Here is a 17,870-nt window from a genome sequence, read left to right on the forward strand (position 1 = left end):
ATTTCATTCTGAAGTGTTACGCCAAGATGAATGCTTACATCTGACAGTCCCCGGGGAGTGGGGTAGACTTGGCTGTCCTGAGAGGGAATTTCCGTTGCGGCAGTCACCCAGTACCCAAAGGAAAGTTTCCAAAAGCCTTTGTGTGAACTGAAGGAATTGTGCCAGATAATAATTTATATTTGGTATACACTAGATCTGTGGTGTTTGAGGATGTTTGGGATTCGTTTCAGCAAAGACCTAGTCTTTATTCAGTTCGAACATAGGCACTTCGAACACTTTGCGTGAGATCCACTAAACTATTCGTAAAACGAATGACATGTAGTATCCCACGTTATTATCCCCTTTCCTACAAGCTATTTATCGATGTACTTGAGCAATCAGTTTATAATGGCAGGAAAACAGCGCATGTCACTCACGTTTTGTGAAAAGGATAAAGTAACTACAGCCAGTACAGCTGTGGTTAGTCTGCTGAAGGATCCTAAAAATTACGGCGTACCTGATGGAGAAGTAATTTCTTTTACAGTCAGAGCGCACTCGTAAGCTTGTAGTACAACCCTTACGCCACCTCACTGGAAGGATGGTACCTCTCTATAGGTCACGTGTCCCGGTCAACGTCACAGACAACGTATCGCTGCGTCGACAACTTCCCATCATGCACGTATTGCTTCCTGAGGAGCGCATCCTACACTTGGGCAAACGGAAAGTGTGAGATCTAGGCTGTATGGAGGATGAGCAAGAACAGCCCAATGAAGTTCTGTGAGCTCCTCTCGGGTGCTCATACTTCTGTGAGGCCTTGCGTTGTCACGGAGAAATTCGTTTGCATTTTTGTGGAGACAAACACGCCGAAGTCGTCTCTTCAGTTTATCGAGGGGAGCACAATACAATTCAGAGTTGATTGTTGTACCATGAGGGAAGACAACAAACAGAATAAGTCTTTCAGGCTGCCAAAAGGCCGTCGCCATGATATTGCCAACTGAGGGTGCGGTTTTCAGCTATTTTTTCGGAGGGTAGTTCGTGTGGCGCCACTCCATGGATTTCTCGTTTGTTTCCGGTTGGAGGTGATGAACATATGTTTCATTCGACAAAAATCTGTCACGAACAGCCTCGTGATGCGCAAGTAATTCCGCACAGATGGCCTTTAGTTGTTCTTTGTGGTCTTCTGTTTGGCGGCGAGGAACCTAGAACACACACACGTTTGAGTACCCTAACTGATGGACAAATGTGTTAGCACTACTTACAGAGACGTCCAGTTGAGCAGCGAGGTGTTTATTCTGATTCGTCGATCACGTCGAGTGAGTGTGTCCGCACATTCCAACATTGCAGGAATCACAGATGTGCGCAGCCGGCTGGCACGTGGGAGATCTGGCAGTTTTGCGCTAAGTTGTTGCGATGACGACAAACGCCTCACCCAGCGATTCATCGTGCTTCTGTTCACCGCCACGTCTCTGCAGACATTCTGCAAAGGCCTATGAATATCTACGATGCTCTCGTTTTGTGCCAAAAGAGACTCAATGAAGGCTCTCTGCTTGGAACGCATCTCCGTTACTGACGTCGTTTTGAAAACTACGTCTAGCGCTGCCAAGCATGGGAACTTCATGAAATTATAGTTGCTGAAGCGTTGTATTCTACGATGTTCCACAACAAATTCCGAAATTTTTCTAACGAAATTGACTGACAAAAGCATGTGCTGCCTTACTTATTGAATGTCTCTCGTACCATCTTTGCCTTTGATGATGATGATGTTTGGTTTGTGGGCCGCTCAAGTGCACGGTCATCACCGCCCATGCAAAGTCCCAATCTTTTCACACTACCATGTTGTACGAGGTCCAATCTAGACACTATCACGAACGGTGATGGTGATGAGACGATGAGGACACCGCAAACGCCTCGTCCCCGGACAGAGCAATTGCCCAACCCGGCCGGGAATCGAACCCGTGATCGAGAGGCAGCAAGGCAAGCCACTAGACCACGAGCTGCGGACTTCACCTTTGATGCCGTGCTTTCTATATCCTCGTTCCCTTGCTCACCATGCAGAATTCCATCACTACTTCTACAGTGTGGTCCCCAAGTTTTCTGCTACTCCTCACCACTTTCGTCTTTTTTTTTTTTTATACTCGGTCCATATTCCTACGCCCCTTATAATCCGAAGTGTTCTGTTTGTGTATTTCAATGGTATTGTTGAATCTTGGTCCTTGTACGCAAATAGGGATTCACTGGTGGTTCTGGGCCAAGTATACCCACCAGTCATTCCTCGGATTGCGGAGTGTGGAGAGGTAGGCTGTGCTCTGGCAGCAGCAGCAGGATGATATCATCATGTCTGTCCTCTCTTAAACACTACACGTTACACCTATTTCTTGGAAATACACAAATCAGAGTTCATGCCCAACACTCACACCTATTTAGGCCTTCCAATCACAATACAATATTTTACCATCCAATCACATTTTCCGCTCCTTATTAAGCCATGCCATTTTTAATAGCCCAGTCAGAGAGCTTCTAAGCCAACATACACATATTTTCCCCTCACTTTAAGAGCACAGTGTTTTACCATCTATTAATGCGAAACAACAAATCAATGTACACCCCAGAGTCGGTCATCTCCTCTGTACCTCAGCTGGTTACGAATAAAGTTCAGTATTTATACCCCACTTTGTGAAAATCACAATGATTCCTCAAATTATCAGTCTTATTTCCACATCAAAATTGTCTGTATTATTGTTCTACAACAGTGTGAAATACAGATGCCTCTACCCACGTAGAGGTCGAGGTACATTTGACACCTAAAAGATGACTGCAGACCCTAAAGTTAACTGCCATAATGTTATTCTCATGTCTATTTTATTGTCTGTAATATTTATCAAGATACGTACAGTTATTGGAATTCAGATTTTAGGACTACCTGAGTTTACACTGGTAAGCCAAAAGATTATAACCACTGCCCATCGCAACGTAGGATTCCATCTGGTGCCGTAGCGAACACGTGACGCGGTAACAGGAGTATGTAAGCGGAGCAGACACGGACGGATGATCATTCTAGCGAAGATATGGGCAGCAAATGAGGAAATCCATTGACATAAGCGACTTTGACAAAGGACAGATTATTATCACGATAACACGAGGCTGGTCGAACGTTCGTGTCCTGTCGTTATGATCATCTACGGAAATAGGTAGGACAGTGGAAGTACCAATAGGCGCTAAATGGTTGGCCGTCCAAGCCTCCTAACCAAACTTGGGGTTCAGAAGCTTGTTTACTCGGCAAAGTAGGTCAGATGGTGATCTGTGGCATCTCTGCTGAAAAAGCACAATGCTGGTGTACGCACAAAAGTTTCAGAGCGCACCGTTCACCTACGTTATTGAACATGGAGCTCCGCAGCAGACAGCCCCTTACATGTTCACATGTTGACTCAACGACATCGTAAATTACGATTGCAGTGGGTAGAGGATCATCGGGATTCGGTCGATGGAAACGTGTCGGATATTCGCGTGAATCACATTTTTAGTACACGAGATCGACGATGGTCGACGATCGTCTCCACAAACGCCGTCATCGAGATGAAAGGCGGCTCGGAACATGCAGCACGCCACGGACACAAGCTGGTGGAAGCAGTATCGAGCTATGGAAAATATTCTCTTTCGCTTGCAAAGGACCTGTGATAGTAATCGCAGACACGCTGATAGCTGCTAACCAGTTGCATCCCTTCATGTTTCATGTCTTTCCCGACGACGGGCAGAACCGCGCTACAGTGGTTTGAGGAGCATCATAGGGAAGTCATGTCGATGCCTCAGTAACCAAATTCACCCGATGTAAATCCTACGGAGCCCATCTGTGTCGCTTTAGGGCGCCATCACCTCGTACGCAAATCAGCTGTCCGTAATTTACGCGAAATGCATGACCTGTGCATGCAACATAGCTCCACAAATTTACCAACAAACAAACTGTCGGATCCGTGATCGAAGAATCAGTGGTGTTTTTCGTATAAAAAAGACGAATAAACAAGCTGTTAAGCAAGTGGTCATAATGTTTTGCCTCATCAGTGTATATTCCAATGATGGTAAAAAGATGAAGCACCGTTTTAGGGGAAAAGATAATACACCATGTTCTACATTAGAAAAATACAACTGGTTTGAATGGCTAGACAATCTTCGGCCTACAAGAGGTTATGTGCTAATAATTGGCAATCAATGCTGTACAATCGCAATAAAGTCATGAGATGTTCAATTGACTCTTTTATTAGAACATGTTACGCGTCTCGGGATTACACCCGTCTTCAGACATCACAAACTTCAACTCCTTCCTAACCGACCACGTGTACAGCCTTTACAACTCAAAGAAAGTGTCGAATAACATATGAGTGCGGCAAAAGTGATATGTTATTCGACACTTCCTTTGAGTTGTCAAGGGTGTACACCTGGTTGGTTAGGAAGGAGTTGAAGTTTGTGATGTCTGAAGACGGGTGTAATCCCGAGACGCGTAACATGTTCTAATAAAAGAGTCAATTGAACATCTCATGACTTTATTGCGATTGTACAGCATTGGTTGCCAATTATTAACATAAAAATGATCGCAGGCCTCAGACGAGATTTTATGTCCTGTATATCATACAGGTTATGTGCGTCTGAGGAAAAAAAACGAACTTTAGAGGAAGGATGTGGCATTTACTGATCGGAACTATGGTGCCAAGGCAGTTTAAAACCTTTACTTTTGCAGACTGTTTCTTTTTTCTTTTTCATTATCTGCTTCTAAATAATACCAAGATCTATAGAGACAGACGTCACCTCTTCAAATAATTTGGCAGACAAACGAGACTAAAAATGATGAGTCTGACTCCAATATTGCACCCACTATCTTCCAAATGGACGTCCTTTCCTTTTTGTGCCACGTCAGTAGACAGTTACTCCTCCTAGGAAATGCCGGCAGTGTACTATGATCAGCTGTCGTCATTGGGTTGGACAGTGATAACAAAAGTCTACTAGAATGAGGAAAATTGAGTTCTCGAGGAAAAATGTTTTGGGATTGTATGTCCGAAGCACGGTAATGTATGGAGGTACAACATGGGCTGTGGGAAAACTGGTAAGGAAGAGACTCTAAGCACTTCAAATACGGTGCTACAGAAAAATAAAATTGGGAGGACTGGCAAGAAATGAGGAGATCTGCCATAGACTTGGAAAGGAATATGTAGCATATACTGGTATAAGAATGGACAGTATGATAAAATGTATAGAGGAAGCTAAAGATTGAAACAGAATCAAGAAATAATTGAGTAAGTTGGGTCTACATGCTATTATGAGACGAAGAGTGTGGTGGTTTTTGCGTATCATCAACATGAACAAATGCAATGAATATGGGTGATATGATACTCTCTGGTATTCTGAGGTTTGAATTCACTGTTTTTCTTAGCAGTTGTATTGATTTGATTTTGTAAATGATACAGACTATATTATACACATGTATAACGCATCATTCATACTACAACTTCTCCCCGATAATTATTTTGTTCAAATTGCACAAGAATTCCACCTGACGTAGTGTAAAAATGTTGACTGTAACTTGTGTTCATATCACTAAAATTACAGATCGTACATCAGAGCTTTTATAATTTTTGTCTTCGATGGATTTAATTATTGTTAGCAAATTGATCATGAAAAGGAACCACAGAATGCCACCCGCACACAACACTGACGTATGCTACCAGAAATATTTTTCTCCGTGATTCGTGCGTCGTTTAATTTTGGCCTCATACATCAGCAATGAAATCTTGTTCAACAACAAATACCATCAGCACTGTTCTTAGAAAATGCAGTCTGATTCGATTAATTTTTTTGTTTTATAAATAGAGTTCAGTACCACCGGTGCACATTTATTTCTTACACATCGGAATATTGTTTGCAGTTTCAAGTAATTTAAATTTGCCACTGTGATAAAAGTTAAGATGGCGGCCAACAAAAGATAGAGGATTTCTTTATTGATTAAGATTTTCCTTTGCTCAATAAATAATGATTTAATATGATGTCACCAATAAAAAAATATTAAATTGTTTTTCAATTAGTTTAACAGAAACCCATGCTATTTTCAACTAGAAGTGCAGACGAAGTTGCTATATAATGGCAACTAACAATAGCTGCGCTTCTTGCAGCTATGATAAAACAATTAATACAAAATTATAATTGAAAGAGGAAGTGAATTTTCAATAATTAATCATAAATAGTTTCAACGCATTTGGCTCTATTTGTTATTACCAGCAAATGAACATAAAAGTACAATAATTTTGCGTTAAATGATTTTCATTCAACAGACGTCAAATCGATTCGCGTCTTGCGTCGGCGACGTACATCAGAAGAAGACGACAAAAAGGGTACAAAAGAAAAGAAAAGAATGACATAGATTGACAAAGAATGTGAAACAAATATTGTCTCTGTTTTACATAATTATCATCTTTTTAAGAAGTAATTACATAATTGAATGAATATTATTGAGTTACGTAATTTTCCACGCGTTCATATTCCACTAAGAGGTTTGTACAGGACAGGAATTTGTGGCGGGCAGCATCAAAAGAGTCTGGAGACTGAAGACGCCAGTCCACACCTCGGGCCCCTCTCCCCAAAAAAAGCGAGAGTAAGAGATTGAGAAGTTAACCACCACTTCAGATACACGTTCCCTCACACGTACTTCATAACTCAGCTCTGCAGGTCCCAGAGCAGAAGACGCACCACGAATTAAAACGGTCGTCGCCACTGGAGACGTCATTCGGAGAGCGGGAAACCCGGATAGTGGGCACTCGGACTCCGGAGTGGGATTACCTCGACAATGGGGCAGGGAGAGGTCTGTAATCCCGGGCGCGCGGTCGCGCAGCCGCTGCTGGCTCTGGGTACCCCAGTGCGGCGGCCAGCAAGCCACAGTGGAGCGCCTGTGAATGGCGGGCCCGCCTCAGCCCGTGAAATGCCAATATACTCGGCCGGCGCGCTGCCGACGCAGCACTCCCGCGATATTCAATATCCGCCTCGGCCAGGCGGCTGTCCGCGCTATGACAAAGACTCCATCATTCCCCAGAGACGGCCTGCTGCTGCTACTACTGCTGGCTGTTACTTAGAAAGAAGGATCCCCTGCCCGCAACAGGTTGTTACTTCACTTTTATGAACCATGACACACTTTCTGATACACTTACTTCTCTTGTCAGATTTGCTTTGTTTTCGACAGCACGCCACCACATTCAGATGCCCATGAGTTGCCAATATACAATACTGGCCATTAAAATTGCTACACAAAAAAGAAATGCAGGCGATAAACGGGTATTCATTGGACAAATATATTATACTAGAACTAACATGTGATTACATTTTCACGCAATTTGGGTGCATAGATCCTGAGAAATCAGTACCCAGAACAACCGCCTCTGGTCGTAATAACGGCCTTATTGCGCCTGGGCATTGAGTCAAATAGAGTTTGGATGGCGTGTGCAGGTACAGCTGCCAATGCAGCTTCAACACAGTACCTCAGTTCATCAAGAGTAGTGACTGGTGTATTGTGACGAGCCAGTTGCTCGGCCACCATTGACCAGACGTTTTCAATTGGTGAGAGATCTGGAGAATGTGGTGGCCAGCAGTCAAACATTTTCTGTATCCAGAAAGGCCCGTACAGCACATGCAACATGTGGTCGCGCATTATCCTGCTGAAATGTAGGGTTTCGCAGCGATCGAATGAAGGGTAGAGCCACGGGTCGTAACACATCTGAAATGTAACGTCCACTGTTCAAAGTGCCGTCAATGCGAACAAGAGGTGACCGAGACGTGTAACCAATGGCACCCTGTACCATCACGCCGGGTGATACGCCAGTATGGCGATGACGAATACACGCTTCCAATGTGCGTCCTCCGCGATGTCGCCAAACACGGATGTGACCATCATGATGCTGTAAACAGAACCTGCATTCATGCGAAAAAATGACGTTTTGCCATTCGTGCACCCAGGTTCGTCGTTGAGTACACCATCGCAGACGCTACTGTCTGTGATACAGCGTCAAGGGTAACCGCAGCCATGGTCTCCGAGCTGATAGTCCATGCTGCTACAAACTTCGTCGAACTGTTCGTGAAGATGGTTGTTGTCTTGCAAACGTCCCCATCTGTTGACTCAGGGATCGAGACGTGGCTGCACGATTCGTTACAGCCATGCGGATAAGATGCCTGTCATCTCGACTGCTAGTGATACGAGGCCGTTGGCATCCAGCACGGAGTTCCGTATTACCCTCCTGAACCCACCGATTCCGTATTCTGCTAACAGTCATTGGATCTCGACCAACGCATGTAGCAATCTCGCGATACGATAAACCGCAATCGCGATAGGCTACAATCCGACCTTTATCAAAGTCGGAAACGTGATGGTACGCATTTCTCCTCCTTACACGAGGCATCACAACAACGTTTCACCAGGCAACGCTGGTCAACTGCTGTTTGTGTGTGAGAAATCGGTTGCAATCGTTCCTCAGGTCAGCACGTTGTAGGTGTCGCCACCGACGCCAACCTTGTGTGAATGCTCTGAAAAGCTAATCATTTGCATATCACGGCATCTTGTTCCTGTCGGTTAAATTTTGAATCTGTAGCATGTCATCTTAGTGATGTAGCAATTTTAACGGCCAGTAGTGTATCATCCTAAGTACTACATGATAATATTCGAATCGCGCTTCTTCTCCCTCTTGGAAATTTACTTACGAGTGTTTAATTAACAGCAAACAGCACTCCGTAATATACTGGATGTTAATGGTATAGGTCCGGATGTTGCGATCATTGGCAGCTCTTAATATGTACCCACTTCAGGGTTTATTTATTTATTTATTTATTCATCGTTGTAACTAAGCCGCGTAGTAGACTACACCAGTCAGTTTAGACTCCAAGCGTCGAAACTCCTTTACATGGCCTGCTGTCCAGAGGAAAACGAACGTTAATTGACTTGCTTGTGCCAAGAGCACTGGGAGCTACGTGGTAGTTATAATTAAAGTACAGATACTCATGGAGTTCTAGTTGAATTGAAGTTATCGTATGGCAGCGAATTTTGATAGATATGCTAATGCGTTAATGAGGAACCGATTTACCCCGAAAGAAAAGTTACTTACCATTACGGCCACCAGGTGAAAATCTGGTGCAGCATGTGTGCCGGCCACTGTGGCCGAGCGGTTCTAGGCGCTTCGGTCCGGAACCGCGCTGCTGCTACGGTCGCAGGTTCAAATCCTGCCTCGAGCATGGATGTGTGTGATGTCCTTACGTTTAAGTGGTTCTAAGTCTATGGTTCTGATGACCTCAGATGTTCAGTCCCATAGTGCTTAGAGCCATTTGAACCATTTTTGAATACTGTATGTATTTCTGCAGGCTTTCGTGGCCGTTGTCACTGAAGTTAAAATCTTCTGGGTTATTAGGTCGCGTCATGTTTCTTCAAAAATGTTCGACGTTTCGACACCCTCTGCTGGGATCTTCTTCAGGACCTATTGGTGTCAACTACTGCTAAAACACTGTGTTTTTTTAACTTCACTGTATGTACGCCGTCTGAAAGGCCTGAGAAAAGGCCCGATGTCATTAAATGGTTTATAGAAGATGATAGTGCAGTTCGAAAACCCTGTTGGGCTTTATGTGGCACTTGAGTGACGAATGCGTCCTATCCCGGTGGAAGTTATTGACGGCGTTTACTGTCGCCGTAAGTGACCTAGCAGCAAGTGGTCTAGGTATAATCAGTGCTCGTGCTCTGTCACGACAATTTTCCATCTTAAGGTAAATAGCACGGGAAGGTTTGTGTTCTATTTTACAGTCTCCCGTACAGGAATCAGACTGCGCAGCAACTGAAACCTCATGACCCTCAGAAACTCACTGAACTTGCTCTTTAGTTTCTGGCACAGAACGGAATTGATGACATGTAGCTGGACAATGTTCTATCGAGTGAACACGCACATTTTACAGCACAGGGTGCAGTGAATACGCAGAACTGCATAATTTGGGGTACTGTTAAACCCCGAGTTCTGCACGAAGAGCCACTGCACTCGCCTTATGTGACTGATGAATTCACACCCACCTTTTTCTCGGTCCGTTCTTCTTTGAAGAGGGCCTGTCAGGTGTACCGTGATCTCCTTGTACAGCAAGTTATTTTGCTTTGAAAATGGGCACCAGTACGAAAACAACTGTTTTCATGCAAAACGTACCAACATCTAATGTTGCTCGCGCAGTGAAAGATCTGCTTAATTGAACCTTCCCGAACGTGTTATCTCCAGATGTTTTCCTGATGTATAGCCTGCAAGATCACCTGATCTTAATCCGTATGAGTACTGGCCCTTGGGACATCTAAAAGGACGTTTTTGTCAGTGACATGTTCGCTCTCTATCTGATCTGAAGGCCAATATACAGATATACAGGAGAACGTTGCTCAGATTCCACCGGAACTGCTACGAGCAACTGTTTATCACATCATTTTACAGATGCAGCATCTCATTGACGTCTCCGGTGCTCATTCGGAGCAAATTGTGTAAGTGGCGGTTTATGACAAAATCAACAAAACGCCTTTGTCACTTGTTTGACATTTTCTGCACAAATCCTGTTCCTAATTCACTACATATGCGAATGTTTCTTTCTTGCATTCACAGCAGCGGATTAGCACCCGGTGGCCAGAATTATAACTATTTTTTCCAGCTTAAATCGGCTCCTCATTAACACATGAAAATGTCTACCAAGCTTAATAGCCGTATGATAATTACAGCTCACTCTGGATCTCTGCGAATAGCTGCATTTTAATTACAGCCATCCATGCAATACGTGATAGCTGTAATTATTAGTCTGCAAATGAAGTAATTACTGATGTAATGTTTGTTCAGTACACTGTCCTCAGTCATCAGTAGAGATATCTGAATTTTTACATTTATTTTATTTTTTTATTTGTGTATACGCAAGGGTCGTTCAAAAATAATGGAACACAGTTTTTTCTCAGAACTTCTTTATTCCTAAGAGTTAGAATTTGGTGACAATATTAGTCAATACTTCATCTAGATGCACCTTTTTTATGCCGAGTCCCCATAATGTTACGGCGACTTTATGGAAGAATCTGGGTTTCCTATTGGTAAAAGCTCTTGCTTGAACTTGTAGTCATTTTTTCACTGCATAAATTACATTTGCATCATCTTCAAGCAGTGTCTCGTGTAGAGTCCATAAATGGGTCAAACAGATGGAAGGGCGAGAGTGCTTTGACGAGTGGCTTTTGGGGTGAAACGCTGGACATGGCCGATCACCGACTTCAATTTCAGAGCTTCCTAACGCTTTAACTCTCTTTACCCATCGCCCAACAGTATTCCTATCAACTGAACAACTACCACACACTGTATACAAACGTTTATGAACGCTCGCCACCGTTTCTTTTTCCGTAACCATGTTGCTTGTACCGAGTGTCTTGTTGAGAAGCTATCCTGAGGGTTCACTACGGCTGTACCATCTGTTGGAATTGTTAGAGGCTTCTCACACGTTCACAAGAAGCATAAATTTGAAGCACCGGAAAGGACAATTACCTACACACATATTAACAGCTGTAAAAAATGGGGCATTGTTTATTCTGAGAAGCTTGTATGACACATCATAGTGCACAGCAATTTTTCCATACGGGTAATGTGTTTTAAACGTAACATTTTCGAGTAAACTCCATCTAATTGGGCTCAGATTTCACCCATGGCTCTTGTTTGGGGAACGTGATATATGCACGATGGGGCAGACGACATTTAACACACTTACATCGCCCAAGATGGGTAGCTCGAGCAGTGTCTGTCCCTCGCCCTCCAAGATCACCCGATCTCGATCCTGTCGATTCTTCAGTTTGGGGTCATCTCAAAAGTGAAATGTACTGCGCTCCCGTAGATGTGGTTCAAAAGTCGGAGCTGTCTCTTCAGACTTTAGGTGAGAATCCATGGGTTTTTTAAAGAATTCCCAGTTTACTGCTGGGACGACAGTCGTATTGCATCCAAATGCGAGGACAAGTGGTGCAGCACCTTCTCAGACAGGTAGCTTGTAAAACTGACACGCTGAATTAGTACTGTAACATTCATGAAGCGAAGTCATGGTTGAAATTTGAGCTCAATTTGAGGGAAAGTTTTCTTTTTCCTCTCTGTTATCATACACGTTCGTTCATTTCACTTTTAGTTTCTAACTATGCTACACGCTGGAGCATACATAGGATAACAGTTACATGTCACCTTTTTGTAGACAGAACGCCTGACTTCTTTTTTCAAAAATTCGTAGTACCCGTTTATAGCCCATGTGAATGTGCAACGTAATTGCTCAGGAGCTTAGGACTTAATGTACCATTGATAACGAGGTCATTATGACGGACAACGAGATAGCATTGTGCAACGATGGCACAGGAAACTGGACGTGTTATTTTCAATGGCATCACTCCGAGAATGGCCTTAATGAATTTATGAAAACCGCAGAAATCCTTAATCTGGATGACCGAACGAAGAGCCGAGCGGTTCTAGGCGCTTCATTCCGGAACCGCGCGACTGCTACGGTCGCAGGTTCGAATCCTGCATCAGGCATGGAAGTGTGTGATGTCCTCAGGTTAGTTAGGTTTACGTAGTTCTAAGTTCTAGGGGACTGATGAGCTCAGACGTTAAGTCCCATAGTGCTCAGAGCCATTTGAACCGAACGAAGATTTTTACCCTTGATGCTCCCGAAAATGATTCCAGCCTCATTTAAATTATTTTGCGAATAGTTCAAGATATCTAAACACGGTTTCCACGACGTGATATTACGCAGAACGTGATGCAATACTGTTATGCGGTTTGTAGTCTTGAATTAAAGCAGCTGTGTTCTTAACGACTTTCGAAGGCCTTTGACGAGACAGGTACAGCGATTTAGCACTTATCATTGTTCTCGTTGAAACTTTTCAGAAAAATATATGGCATGAACCGGTATAGCAGTGCTACACCTCTAAGCACTCTCGTGACAGGTTTCAGTTTTAATTTACTATCAATAAATGAGTGACTATGAACGAAACGTCCGCTAAACCCGCAGGGCAAAACAGGTGATTGGGATTGTGGAAAGGGCCAAATAAGGTGTCGGTCAGATTCACTCAAATTGTAATTTATTGTAATTTAATAACACCTTTAAGCCAAAACGGCACATAGCCGAACCTTTAGAACTACGAGTTTCAAAAAGGCAATTATTTCACGGCTGAAGGCCTTCAAACAAGAAATCTTAAAGCTGCAAGATAAATCTCAAGTGGTAAAAAACATGCATTTAAAATTGCAAATAAAATAATTAACATATACGTACAGGGTGAGTCACCTAACGTTACCGTTGAATATATTTCGTAAACCACATCAAATACTGACGAACCGATCCCACAGACCGAACGTGAGGAGAGGGTCTCGTGTAATTGTTAAATACAAACCACACAAAAATGCACGGAAGTATGTTTTTTAACACAAACCTACGTTTTTTTAAATGGAACCACGTTAGTTTTGTTAGCACATCTGAACATATGAACAAATATTTAATCAGTGCCGTTTGTTGCATTGTAAAGTGTTAATTACATCCGGAGATATTGTAACCTAAAGTTGACGCTTGAAACCTCCGACGTTCAGTTGCGAGAGCCGGTGGACTGAGTCAAAGTAGTATCATGCACATACTGCATCGTCAACGCTTTCATCCGTTTCATGTGTCGCTACATCAGCAATTACATGGTGATGACTTTAATCATCGAGTGCAATTCTGTCAATAGCATTAACAGAGAATGCGTTGCAGTTCTACCGATGAGGCGGGTTTCACAAACCACGGGGCAGTGAATCTACGGAACATGCATTGCTGGTCCGTGGGCAATCCTCGCTGGCTCAGACAGGTAAAGCGACAGCTACCGTGGACTGTAAATGTATGGTGCGGAATCATTGGCGACCACCTCATTGGTCCTCACTTCATTACAGGCGCCCAAACAGCTGCAACATATATCGCGTTTCTACAGAATGATCTGCCAACGTTGCTCGAAAATGTCCCACTGGAAACCCGTCGACGTATGTGGTACAGCATGATGGTGCACCTGCACATTCCGCAATTAACCCTAGGCTGACCCTTGACAGGATGTTCGACGGGCGTTTCATAGGACGTGGAGGACGCATAAATTGGCCAGCCCGTTCTCCTGATCTTACACCTCTGGGCTTCTTTCTGTGGGGTACGTTAAAGGAGAATGTGTACCGTGATGTGCCTACAACCTCAGAGGATATGAAACAACGTATTGTGCCAGCCTGCGGCGACATTACACCAGATGTACTGCGGCGTGTACGACATTCATTACGCCAGAGGCTGCAATTGTGTGCAGCAAATGATGGCCACCACGTTGAACATCTATTGGCCTGACATGTCGCGACACACTCTATTTCACTCCGTAATTGAAAACGGAAACCACGTGTGTATGTGTACCTCACCCCTCATGGTAATGTACATGTGCGCCAGTGAAAAAGACCAATAAAAAGGTGTTAGCATGTGGACGTAATGTGCTGTTCCAGTCTCTTCTGTACCTAAGGTCCATCACTGTTCCCTTTGGATCCCTACGTAATTCGGTGCTCTCCGATACACACGATCGATCAGCGGAGGAGTGGTACTCAAGCGTCAACTTTAGGTTACAATATCTCTGGATGTAATTAACATTTTACAATGCAATAAACGGCACTGATTACGTATTTGTTTATATGTTCAGATGTGATAACAAAACTAACGGGGTTCCATTTAAAAAAACGTAGGTTTGTGTTAAAAAACATACTTCCGTGCATTTTTTTATGGTTTGTATTAACCAATTACACTAGCCCCTCTCCTAACGTTCGGTCTGTGGAATCGATTCGTCAGTATTTGATGTGGTTTACGAAATATATCCAGCGGTAATGTTAGGTGACTCACCCTATATATATATATATATATATATATATATATATATATATATATGAGCGTCAAGTCAAGGGTGAATATACAAACATAAACAAGATGCAATACAAACGGCTGAAGGACCACAATTAGAATAAGGATTTAAGTGGCTGAAGGACCATAATTGATTTTCCAAAATTCAAAAATACATAAAAGCCAGTAAAAGCAAGAATTCTTTAAATCATTGGCTATGATAGATTATAAAGAGACAATTCAACACCTACCTGTCAAAACTACACACCATGTTGGACAGCGACAACAAGTGAAGAAAGAACGCTGCCTGAAATTACGTTAGTGGCCAGGGCAGGTAACCTGAACACTAACGTCCAGAAGGCAGAAAATTCCGCTGGTACACTTGAATTTGAAATACGGTAATATAGTTAACTTCGCCCAAAATGAACACTGCCTGAATTTACGTCAGTGGCCAGGGCAGGTAACCAAAACGCTAACGACTACAAGGCAGAAAATTCCGCTGGTGCACTTGAATTGTAGTCAACCAATAGAGTTAATTGCACCGCATGGCGGCTAAATTTCAGCAATAGATACATTCGGTTTTGCTCACAGGAAAATCTCCGCAATAGCGAACCACCGAAACGAACCACACAACATGAATGGACGTGGCTTGGGTGTTTGAAACCCCTACTCAACCTTCACGTACTGGGTTGGTGAACCACGAAGCTCGTAGCGATCGGACAGCTCCACACACTCTCCTACACTGCGCAAGGACCGCCAGCGTACCCGACCGACAGTACCGCGCGGAGATAACTTCCCTGGTCCGCAGCAACCGACCGACTCTGTTATATCCTAGCCAGTAATGCCACCCGAGCCCGCTGCCAAAAGGTTGGCAGCATCAAAGTCCGGACGCCGTCCGCATAAGCAGCGCCAGCGAGACAGGAAATCGCCGCAAGTCTGCGCGCGCCACCGCTGGCTTCTGGCTTCTTAAGCGCTGGAGTCGCGAGCGCTAGGACAGTTCTGTATTCGCCACTCAGTTGTATACTCGCCACCGAATTGTGTACTTGCTAGTCAGTTGTGTGTTCATCGCAGCAGAGTTGTTGTTTGTCGTCAGCCGACGCTGACCTAGCCGCTCCGACTCGAACTAGACAGATCTCTGTAGACACGGAGTTCTCTACTGTGTTTCTGTATCTTCGTTAATAAAGATAAGTACCGACTTTTATTTAATCAGAGTGTTTGGGTTTTCATCTTTCTGTTCACTGTTCCAGCGGACCGGTCGGCCCGCTATTAAAAGTGTGGCGGTGACTTCGTAAGCCGTTTCTACAGCGAATTGTTTGTCGCTACGAACGCCGCCACAAAAGACTCCTCTCAGAATGCCGACAACATGTAAAATTGTCGTCAGAGGAAATAACGCCAAACACACACAACCTGATAAACACTTGCAGAAAGGCCTGAACGATGGCCAACAGTAACTAAGCACACATGAAGACAAATCGGGAGTCGATGCACACACACGCAGCCGACTCATGTACGATTGGCGAGCCAAAACGCGTCGTCTGGTAGGACGACCGACCGACGATCCCCCAAGACTGTGGCCCGGCTCAAGTGATGCGTGGCGGCAATGGTCGGGCGAGCCATGTCGACGCAGACCTCACTGCTGGGTCCAACCCAACTGCACTAGTGCCGCGTTGCAACTCCCCGACTGGCAGGTCCAGACTGCGCTCCAGGCGCTTTCCAACTGACTGACAGACCCGAACTCGCAACCCGAACTGGCTTACGACAGACAATAATGGGGAAGTAATAGCAGTCGAGCAAAGATACTACGAGAGGAGATATATCGATACACGCTGCTAGCAGCAACTTAATGACAGTAATAATTTAAATTAACTTAGTGAGGTGGAAGTACGTTAAAAACAGAGTATAAAATAGATGATAGCGGGAACATGAGAGATGCACGGCTCAGTGAGGTTCAGGTGCAACAATTCCTCAGTAATTTCTTTTCATAATTTTAACTTGCAGTAAAGATTCCAACAGTGCTTGTGTTATTTTTGGGAGTAGCTTTCTAGCTAGTTTTCGGTTCACTTGGCTGTTTTCTGCAAGATGAATTAGTAAGCGATTTTCTGTCTGACAGGGGGCTGGCAAAGCGGTGCCAAGCAGGTATGCGGCTGGAGGCAGTGAAGTCAGCGTCAGAAAATCGAGCAGCAGGAGGTGATGCTTTTGTTTGTGTTCGGTCACACCGGGCAGCTTAGAGGAGCAGAGGAGCGAAACAAGGACATTAAATTTAACTTTCAGTTGCAGAGTTCGGACTAGTAGGCGCACAAATATGTCGCTGCAGCGGTGATTTTAGGGCTCGCGTTCTGCCCGAGGTGGGAGCAAAGCTGAGTGGCCCTTCTATGCTAGACATAGAGGGGCCTTGAATACCGCTATAAATTATTTGGATTGGGAGCTTCATCTCACGTCAGCCACGCGACGGGTCCTGCGAGAGGCAAGAGCTCACTACTCACAAGGGAACCTCCCCATCGCACCCCCCTCAGATTTAGTTGTAAGTTGGCACAGTGGATAGGCCTTGAAAAACTGAACACAGATCAATCGAGAAAACAGGAAGATGTTGTGTGGAACTACGAAAAAAAATAATCAAAATATACAAACTGAGTAGTCCATGCGCAAGATAAGCAAGATCAAGGATAGTGTGAGCACACGAGCGCCGTGGTCTCGTGGTTAGCGAAGCAGCTGCGGAACGTGGGGTCCTTAGTTCAAGTCTTCCCTTGAGTAAAATTTTATTTTCGCAAAGTTATGATCTATCCGTTCGTTCATTGACGTCTCTGTTCACTGTAATAAGTTTAGTGTCTGCGATTAGTAGATGAAAGGACGTGGCTCCCCAATGGGAACCGAAAACATTTGATCGCAAGGTCATAGGTTAACCGATTCCTCCACAGGAAAATACGTCTGATATGTTCTATACGACAATGGTGACGGCATGTGCGTCACATGAC

This window comes from Schistocerca piceifrons, chromosome 1 (assembly GCF_021461385.2).
Source record: "Schistocerca piceifrons isolate TAMUIC-IGC-003096 chromosome 1, iqSchPice1.1, whole genome shotgun sequence".
NCBI lineage: Eukaryota > Metazoa > Arthropoda > Insecta > Orthoptera > Acrididae > Schistocerca > Schistocerca piceifrons.